Below are 10,734 nucleotides of genomic sequence, written 5' to 3'. Positions count from 1 at the left end.
TAGATAATATCACTTTATAGATATTAATGCCTGTCTATGAATACCACCTCTGTACCTAGTCATTGTTTTTTTGTTGAATTATAATTATAAACCATTGTGATCTATGCATGGAACGATGGTATATAAAATATCTAAATAAATAAATACTATTTTAAAGAGTAAATAACCATTCCCTATTTACCTGTTCCATTCTGTTCATGATTTTATAAACCTCTTTCATTTGTAGTATCATGTGTATGTCATTGTGCAGGGAATAATGTGCCTCGTGTTATTTCAGCTTGGTACTGCTGAAGGTTAAATATGTTCCTGTTATGCGAGGCACATCTTACCCCCTTTTCTGTATTAGGTTGCTTAGTATAATCAGTACTGACCTATCAAGTCTTATCTTAAGAGGGGTAGACATTGAAGTTTCAGACTAGTAAAACGCAGGTAAGTTGTATGTGAAGGTATTGCTCCTCTATCTGAAAATGGTACTGATAAGACAATAAGGACAAGAAGAGTGTACAAAGAGATTACTACATTCATAAGCATTCCATTGTGAATAGTATTCTCTTTATCTTCTCTTTAAGTAGAAGTGCGTTTTTCCATCAGGACCCAAACTTTTTTATTTTTTTATGTTATTTTCCTATGTTATTGGACCATGTAAGTGATATGAAATATATTGAAATGAAGCACACATGATTTAAGTGTAAGAAAGCAAGCAAGCATTTTAAGTTTTGTCTTTAGTTTCAGCTGACATCACAGTTGGAGCATGCATGGTGCATTTTTTCCACCAAGTTCCAGATGTTGGTGATATCAGGAAAGTGACTTTTTCCTGTCGATAAGCAGGCTGAATTATCCATGCTGTTTGGAATGTCCTCCAGCAGCCCGGGGTGGAGATTCTCTCAAAGATTACAGAGCTTTGGCTCTGTGCGACTGCACGCGTCTTTCCGCGCAATTGCCTTTTCACACTTTTTTCTTTCGTGTTGCTATGCGAGGCACTCTTTCTTCATTTTATTGTTTTTCTTCCTCTCGGAGTTCAACAAAAAACACTTTTCAGTGCTGGCATGGGGCCAAAGCCACCAAGCTTCAAATACTGCCAATGTAGAAAAATGTCCATAAACCGATGGGCATAATTACTGCTACATATGCCTCACAACCGATCACAACCAATCCTCTTGCCAGGACTGCGGCCTGATGTCCCCTAGGGCCCAGAGTTAGAGAGCTCTCAAGACCACCCATTTGAGGGAGGACGGCACAGGATCTTATGCTCCGACATCGGAGTGGCTCTCCTCACATTCCTCCTCTGGGCTGAAGACCAGCTGTCTGGCCAAAAAATGGAAAGTCTCCTCACTAGGGCCAGTTATTGCGACTAAGGGCCAGAAACAGGCGAGTCCTGCACCCACAGAGCTTGAAACCCGCACCCTTGACAAACTCCTGGCATTGGGAGATGTGCCGCCTAAACTTCCATCAAAATCGGTGTCGAGGCCGCTAAACAGACACAGGCGGTGAAGCAGATGCATAACACTCTAAGCACAGGTGATCCAATGCATGCATATAAGGGGAGAGACCAAGATGGAAGGATGTGTTGCAGGGCCACGACGCATCAAAGCGAAGCTCCAAAGCATTGTGCCCATCAATGTAGGTGCCGCCTAAAGTGGCGTTGACACAGCAGCCTGCCACAGAGCGCCTACTGATGACGCATCCAACAAGTCTGGAACACGTGTCGATCCAGGCGCAAGGAGAGGCACCAGTGAAGCATAGGTCCCCCCCATTCGTCTTGGAGGGAGAAGGATCCTCATGGTTTTTTCACCTCGAGAGCTCCGGGAGATTGGCTTCTCTAATGTGGACCCTTCATCTGACAATGACCTTTCTGTGGGATCCTCAGGCTCCTCCCTTAAAGAATTCTCAGACATGTCCTCAGTATCAAGAAGCAGGAGCCATTGCCCTCAGCTGCAGGAGCCCCTGGTAAAGAGGCCCAAGCCATTTCGCCAAGATGAACTTCCCCAACCCAGGATCAGGGGACCGGATTAGACCATCCTGCTAGCCGCAGTCCCTCCCCATCCAACAACAGGTGGCATGATAGGATGGCTCCAACCAACGGGAAACTGTCACATCAGACCCCTAGAGACGGGAGACTAGCTTCCTAGGCGATGTCCCAGATATTTGAGATCCTGGCCAATTTTTCACTTCCTTAGAAAATAGCAAACAGGGACATCCATTGAGTCCATCACAAGAAGAGGAGGGGGGGGGGGGGAAGTCTCCATCTCCACATGACTATTCTGGTCCACCTTGGGGGGGGGGGGGGGCAGGAAGCGCTCATCTGAGATTCTCTCTGCAACCTGACTCAGACCCCAGGGACTCCCCTCCATCTTTACCAGGCTCTTCCACGGGTATTCCGTTAGACCCACTGGAGGACCCGCCAGAGCCATCCTTGCTGCCTGAGGACCTCTCCCATTCTAAATTTGAAAAGGTGGGATCACTCGTCAGTATTGAAATAAAGAAGGTGCCAGACCAAAGAGTTGAAGTTTTTGGAATTCTAAAAATGTTTAGGTCCCGGTCCTAGACACGGTGATGGACAAGGCTTGGGAGTCACTTTTCTTGGGGCCGCCAACATCCAGAAAGACTGACCTTAAATTGTGGATGTGGAAATCACCATACTGTGGCACAGTACAGCTACCACATGCTTCTGTGGTCATGCAATTGGCCACGAAGAAGTCCAAACAATCTAGGCTGCACTCCAACACTCCGCTGGGTGGAGACAACCGGTACCTGGATGACTTCAGGAAGAAGGTCTTTCAGGCAGCCATCCTGAACGCAAAAATACAACAGCATCAATTTTACATCACGCAGTACCTGTATGAGTTCCTACAGTCTCTCAAACTGCACTTTGCCAGCAGCACACTCTCTAGGGTGTGCCCCTTCAGCCCTTTACCTATCTAGAAGATGGATTGCGGCAGCTCCTTCGTTTGGTGTATGAGGCATTTGACACATCAGCCCGTACCTTGGCTGTGGCTGTTACGGCCCGAAGAATAACCTGGCTGCAGATGAGTGCCATTCGGGAGGATGCACATGAAAAGTTGGCAGATCTCTCATGTAAAGGTGACAACCTGTTAGAGGACAAGCTGCATGAGATTGTCTCCCAGCTGAAGGAACAGGTGGTGGGCTTGTCCCTGGCCTTGCCGGCTAAACAACAGACCTCAGCCAGGAGGTACTAGTCTGCCTACAGGAAGTTCCATTATCAGAGGTGTCCCTTCAGGACATATACGCCTTACTGTCAACCGGTCTTCCAGCCACAGCACCAACAACCACAACGATCACAAGGGGCCAGCGTCAGAGAGTTTTTGAGGGACACTGGGTCACAGCTACCACTATTAGTGGGGGGCAGAATATCCCAGTTTTACATCTCATGGAAAGCAATCACATTGGACCGGTGGATTCTGACCATCATTCGAGAAGGATATAGACTGAACTTCAAGAGGCACTCGCCTCTACCGCGGCTAGTCCCTTCTCAGCAGAACCATACTCAGTTACACTAGCTGCAGGAGGTGGTCAACACCCTGCTTAGTCCATAAGCAATTCAGGAGGTGTCTTTCCATCAACGTAACACAGGGTTTTACTCCCAATACTTTCTCATTTGAAGAAATCAAGAGGCCTCCACCGAATTTTAGATCTACAGGCCCTCAACAAGTTCATTCGGAAAGAAAACTTCAAGATGACATCCCTCAAATCCATCCTGCCCTTCTTACAACCCGATGATTGGATGTTTGACTGGATCTCAAGGCTGCTTACTCCTACATTCCAATGTACCGTTCTTTATGGCACTACCTATGTTTCCAGGTCAATGCACGTCATAACCATTGCAAGGTGCTTCCTTTTGGACTGTCATCTTCCTTGAGAGTTTTCACAAAGTGCATGGCGGTAGCAGGAGCCCACCTCAGGAAAAAGGGGATTCAACTGTTCCCTTACTTGGACAAATGGCTCCTGGTGACGGTGGACCCAGCCATTCTTCGCACGCATCAGCTAGTTACGTTAAATTGCTTGGAAGGACTGGTGGTATGATAAATTACCCAGATGCTTCAGTTTATCGGAGCAAGCCTCAACACAATAGTGGGGAGGGCATACCTTCCAGCAGGAAGAACCCAAACCCTCCGCACTCTAGCTTCGCAGTTGAAAAGCTGTGCGCACCCCTCTGCGCTTCAAATCTTAACCCTTCTTGGGCACATGGTGGCAGCGATAGATGTGGTCCTTCACACTCATTTACATATGTGCCACCTGCAGTGGGGGCTGAAGGGTCAATGGAAACAATTCACACAGCCCTTGTCCAAGACTGTGCTTTTCACCCGGGCCATGAGATGGGATATCACTTGGTAGCTGAACCCATCTGTCCTTAAGATCAGGGCCCCGTTCTGCAACCTGGCACATCAACTAATTCATACCACAGATGCTTCCACTAGAGGTTAGGGAGCTTATTTGAGAAATTTAAAACACAGGGGTTATGGTCCCCGGAGGAAAGGAACCAACAAATAACTCTCTTGGAGTTGAGGGTGATAAGATATGTCCTCCACACATTCCACAACCACCTCCAGGAAAAGACTGTCATGGTCCATACAGACAATCAGGTGGCCATGTTCTACATCAACAAGGAAGGAGGGTCAGGTTCCTGGATCCTGTGCAAGGAAGTGATTTGGATCACGCAATGGGCAGAGGCACAGTCCTTCTCCATACAGGCGACCTATCTTTCCGAAATCCTAAACACCAAAGCAGAGAGACTCAGCAGGATATTTTATCCCACAAATGGGCTTTCAGCCAGACAGTAGCAGATAGCCTCTTACAAACATGAGGGTCTTCCGTGCATGGACCTCTTCATAATACACAACAGGAAGCGAATGTTCTGTTCCATCTATCCCAGACTGCAACGATTTGCACAGGATGCATTCCTCATACCGTAGTTGGGAGGACTTTCCAACGATACCACCGATTTCCTGGACAATCCAGAAATATATTGCAGACGTCATGGACCTCATCCTCAGTGCCCTGGCTTGACTGAAGCAGCCTTGATATGCCCATCTAGTTTGACTATCCATCGCCCCTCGCATCTCATTGGGAGACAGCATCCTGCACCCCATGCACTCCTCGCTTCATCTCACATGGCTTACTAATTTGTTACCACATATATGTTTGTGTGAGAGCATATTCAATTATTGTTGACACTTTCACTGTATGCCATTTCATTGTATCCTTGGTGATGGTTACAAAAACTTTAAAATTTTATACAATTTATTAAAGATTTATAATATTTACTGTATTTCATGATTCAATCTGGGTCATACATAGGGAACTCTCTCTTCGTTACTCTGTGTAGGTGATCTTAGAATTACTCCCTGGAAGCAGCTCACCCTCTTTTTCTTGTCTGTGGGGCAAGGGTCCCAGCCTTGAAAGGAAACTTTGAGGGGAGTCACCTAAAAAAAAAAAAAAAAAAAAGAGTCTTGTACCAGCAGTTCAACAGAATTCCACCCATTCCCAGCTTGTGTCCAGTGCTGCATGGGATGGAGATCTGGTTGGGGTCTCCAATTTGATCTTTGCTTTACTCCTTCTATATTTGATCTCTTAGGGGATAAAATAGGGCACGTTTTTTGAAAATCCCATGTGCATGCATTTTTTTCTTCCTGCATCCTAAACATGCCATCCGGCTAAATGTGTGCACACTTTGGAAGCCCACATCTCTTTTTTTTTAGACTGGTGAAGGTCAAATTTTCAGACAGATTCTTAAGCCTCATTAAATGGCTTTTGAAAATTGCCATATATAGATGCAGTGCCCTGATTTTAAAACAAACACTGGCAATAAATATTCTAAACATGTATTTTCATAGTAAACTTTGATCGCCATAACCACTGTCATTGCAAGTGTCCAGCCACCCTAGATGGTGACTCTCTCTCTCAACCTTCTGCCCCTCCCCCCAAGTTGTGCAGAATGCAGCTCCGTTCCCTGACGTGATCTTACACTCAGAGCTCAGCTCTCTAGCTGCCTGCAATTTAAAAAATGCTGCCCTCGCTGAGAGTACAACACCCTGCCCACTTCCGGTGCCTTAGGTGACCGCCTAGTCCACCTAATGGTCCCGCCGGCCCTGGCCATAACAAAGCAATGTACAAAAAAATTACTTTTGGCAACATGACTTCTATTTTTTTTTTTTGTAGAAAACCTAATTCCTGTTCAGATAGTCTGGTAAATATTACACTAGCAGTAAAAAGCAACCAGGGCCAACAAGCTGGTAGTCTGGTTTAATAATTCCTTGCTACCATTCCTTGCACTTGAGGGTAAAGTCCATACCAGAAGAGAACAACTAGCAAGGCTAAAATAAAGTAACATGTGAAATTTAAATTTCAAAATATTTCTCCCCCCCCCCCCCCCCCCCAATATGGTTTAGAACATTTTGACATGAATTAGAGCCAACCTGCACAAGCTAACATTTATTAAAGATTTTTTTCCCATGGGCAAACAATCGGGGAAAGTCTTTTTCGAAGCCGTACTTGTGTTGCTGTTGGGCACATTAGAAGGAAACAGGTTTTCACCTGAGTTAGTAAATGAGCAAACACTGGGTGCAAAACATGTTGTGTGATATAATAGAAAGTATTTGCCCAAATAAATCACTAATGCTGTTTCAAGGAAATGAAAAATCCCAAAGGGCAGCACCTCAGGAGCAACATTGTGTAAAGTCACAAACCTGTCTTACTGAGTCGAACAAACAAAAACATGGAAAACATTGGCTGTGTCTGGGAAATAGTTACTTAATTTATACAAAGTAGAGAATGCTCTGGTTCCTAGACTGTTAATCTTGTACCTGATAACCAGAAGAGTACTGAGAAATTCAGAGAAATTCTTTTGTCTGAGAATTAGTACAGAATGTTTAATAGTAAACAGACACACAATATAATAAACAAAACTATGTATTTTATTTTTACTGTTTTTGTAAACTAGCTTGAAGCCTTTATGAATGGGCAGAATAGAAGCTGAAAATATATAAGTAGCTTTTTTGATGATAGGCAGGGCTGAATACAACTTCTGCAATCTCAGATTCCTAATAAACTTTGAGAAGTCAATCCTAATCCCCACTCAGGAATCAAACTGATTGGAGCATGGATAGATTCTCTACAGGACAGAGCTTTTCTTCCCTTAGATGGAGCGTCTATTCTCAAGTCGCTAGTATACAGCTTGCTGAACATAGATCAATCAACAGTCAGATGTAATGTTTGGTCTGGGCCACATGGCAGCAATGATCCATGTAATTCTTCTAACCTACCTTCATATACAACAATTACAATGGGGTAATCGTTCACAATGGGATCAGCCCACTCAGCCTTTGACTTCAAAAGTGCAAATATCTATAGAAAGGAAACAGGAACTATGCTGGTGCCTAGATCCTCTCACCCTTCAAGAGGGCTCCATTATGGTTCACCCCCTCACCAAATAATGTTGGTAAGCTCACACTTGTCCTTTTTAGACTTAAGGTGTTGTTTGGCTGACCACACTAACCACTCCATCGCCTGCTTCACTCATGTGGGACGCCATGCCTCAATTGCTGCCTCCTCATGCGGAACTTTAGTTGTGTGTGCATGCACGTACTTCTAACTTGTAGTGCCCACAGTGGGAAATCCCCTTATGGTGCCTGCTGACATTACCCACTCGAGAAATTTAAACCCTGCTCACACATCTGACTAACGCCTTTGCAACAGGTCTCCTGTGTGGATTGGCAGTGGGTGTTACTTGTGTGTCCCTGTGTTCCTGCCTCTCTTCCTGGTCATCTCCTTTTGTTCTTCCCAGTGTCTCGGTCCCACTGTGTGCTTTCCCTTGGACGCTCTCATGCCTTGATTTCGGAATGGACCTGGATTAATCCTCTGCTTTCTGGCTGCCTAGACCTTGGAATGGAACTGGACTATGTTTTAGCTTTACTGCCCCACCTTGACCTTGGTAGGGATCTGGCCTTCTCCTTTTGTCTGCCACCTATCTCAACCACAGACCAGACTGCTCTCACTTTTCTTTGCTGCCAGTCTTGTCTCTGCTGTCTCCATCAAATGCAGACATGTAAGTCCTGCCGGCCACCAGAACCTGCAGGCTCAACTAGAAGGGGAGGTGGTTGGCTAGGCAATAGACCCACTAAGGTGGTGCATCAGCCTCAGCAAGTTAAAGCCTATCTTGTGGCCATGCAAGATAGGCTCACTACTCCAACTGAGACAGAAGGAACTTTGTCATTTCAAGAAAGACAGTGTCAAATCAGTCTCCTAGAACTGAGTGCAATCAGATACCCTCTAACAACCTTTACTTGAATGCTCAAGGGAAAGAACATTTTCATTCAGTCTGTCAACCTGGATGCCATGTTCTAGGTGAAAAAAAAAAACAAAACAAAAAAACTAGGAGGCACAGGATCATGGATCTTTGCCTAGAAGTGACAAAAATATGGGAATGGGCAACCAAGCATCATGCAAGCAACCTACCTTCTGGGAATCTCCAATATGTTGGTAGATTACCTCAGAATCTTTCAACTTCACAAATGGTGTCTGCATCAATATACTACAGTAACTGGACACTGTACAACAGGCTGCAAAACAAGGCTGTCTGGTCGAAAACCGGGCAGTGGTCACCCTACAATCAATAGCCAGCAAGCTGTTCAGTTTATGGGGGACTTACAGTGACAGACCTATTCACCTCAAAACTAGAAGTTTTGCTCCATTCTTCCCCGCAAACTCAGAACAGCTCATGATACTTTCCTAATCAACTGGAATGCAGATCTAATGTATGCTTTTCCACTGATTCCACTAATATCCAGAATGGTGCAAAAAGTGATCAAGAACAAGGCCCGTCTGATCCTCATAGCTCCGGTGTGGCTCAGACAAGTTTGCTTAATACTTGCACTAGATATGAAAACCAATCTTCTGATCTATCTCAGATCAGATCCATCTTTTTAATCCAAGGACATTTGTTTGATCCAAACCTACCATCCTTCAATCAGACAGCTTAGATGTTGAGTGCTCAGTGATCACAGGACACTGTAGTATCAGAAAAAAAATCAAAACAAAAAAAAAATTCCACGAGGAAAGACTACATTTTTAAACAGAAAAAACATTCTCCACATGATGTCAGCAAAATTCCTTGGATCCATTCTCATGCAAACCCAGAGAGACTTGCTTAATTGTTTGCTTTTTCTTTCAAATTCAGACCTTAGCACTTCCATCAGGGACAGTATATCTTAGCACTATAGCCACTTACCATACTCAGAATGAGTAAAAACCTCATTGCGAAGTTCATGGAAGGTTTATGGCAGACTAAACCTCCAATCATAAAACCACCTGTTCCATGGGATCAAAATGTGGTCCTAGCCCAACTCATGAAACACTTGTTTGAACTATTGGAGTTGGCTTCTCAAGTTTCTACCATAGAAATCTTTTCATTGTTAGCTCAAGGCCAGTTACATTCAGGTACTGAAGGTATTTCCCTGTCCGCAAGCCTTACATTCTAAAGTTTGTCCCCGAGGCAATGGAGGGTGAAATGACTTGCACAAGGTCACAAGAAGCACCAGTGCGATGTGAACCCTGGTTTCCTTTGTTCTCCGCCTGCTGCTCCAAACACTAGGTTACTCCTCCACACCTTAATATTTTTTAGCTAATACCTTGTATAAAAGTATAGCCAAATTGTTACCAGAGCAGGATGAGCAAACAATATTTTTACAGAAACAAATGTAATGGCAGGCAAAGACCAAAATGCTTATCAGGTTTGCCCAATTAAATTGCTGTTGCGTTACTTTAGGCCTTAGTTGATCTGTCTTCTCCTTCACTGATATGCTATACTGGGTCAGACCAAGGGTCCATCAAGATCAGTAGCCTATCTCCAACAGTGGCCAAGCCAACTCACAAGTACCTGGCAAGTACCCAAACATTAAACAGAGCCCATGCTACTAATGTTGGCAACAAGCAGTGGCTATTCTTTATTGCTTAATATCTGTTTATGGACTTCTCCTGCAGGAACTTATCCAAACCTTTAAATCCAGCTACACTAGCTGCCTTAACCACATCCTCTGGCAACAAATTCCAGAGCTTAATTATATGTTGAGCGAAAAGGAATTTTCTCCGATTTGTTTTAAATGTGCTACTTGCTAACTTCATGGAGGGCCCCCTAGTCCTTGTATTATCCAAAAGGGAAATAAGTTTCACATTTACCCGTTTAAGTCCTTTCATGATTTTGTAGCCCTCAATCATATCCCCCCCTCAGCTGTCTCTTCTCCAAGCTGAACATCCCTAACCTCTTTAGCCTTTCCTCATAGGAGAGCCATTCCATGCCCTTTATCTTTTTGGTCACCCTTCTCTGTACTTTCTCCAGAGAATATGAGTCCTTTGGGGGTCAGAAAAATTTAGTATCTGAATGCAATCCACTTTGAAGTGTCTATAAAAGCAGAATATACATCAAATAAAGAGGAAAATAATATTTTCCTCCTATACCTGTATTGGTGACCAACAGTCCCTTTAAGGTGCTAAAGATTTGGGTCCATTCCCCATCGTCCAAAGTCATCCCTAGGTCCTTCTCCCAAGCCCTTTGGAATGCTGCTTTGCCCCTACTCGTCCCCTTCAGTAGGGTAAGAATTTTGGTAATGGGGTTTTTAACCCCGTCTGGCTGAGAACACCAAGTTTCTAGTAGGGATTTCCCCTTGATCAATTCTAGCCCCAGATTGGGGGGAGGGGGCAGAATTTATGTATTTACATTTG

At 44.4% G+C, this 10,734-nt stretch overlaps 1 long non-coding RNA gene across 1 annotated transcript in view; it reads right to left on the bottom strand.

Annotated features, from left to right (window-relative positions):
- Positions 1-10,734, bottom strand: part of LOC115099733 — a 52,073-nt gene that overhangs the window by 28,720 nt on the left and 12,619 nt on the right. Inside the window, exon 2 of the long non-coding RNA XR_003858873.1 lies at positions 5,379-5,441. This is a non-coding gene — a long non-coding RNA (uncharacterized LOC115099733). The remainder of the gene's footprint in view (positions 1-5,378; positions 5,442-10,734) is intronic.

Source organism: Rhinatrema bivittatum, chromosome 10 (assembly GCF_901001135.1).
Source record: "Rhinatrema bivittatum chromosome 10, aRhiBiv1.1, whole genome shotgun sequence".
NCBI classification, from domain to species: domain Eukaryota; kingdom Metazoa; phylum Chordata; class Amphibia; order Gymnophiona; family Rhinatrematidae; genus Rhinatrema; species Rhinatrema bivittatum.
Note: the sequence above shows the minus strand (reverse complement) of the source record. Positions and strands in the feature narration are given on the sequence as shown.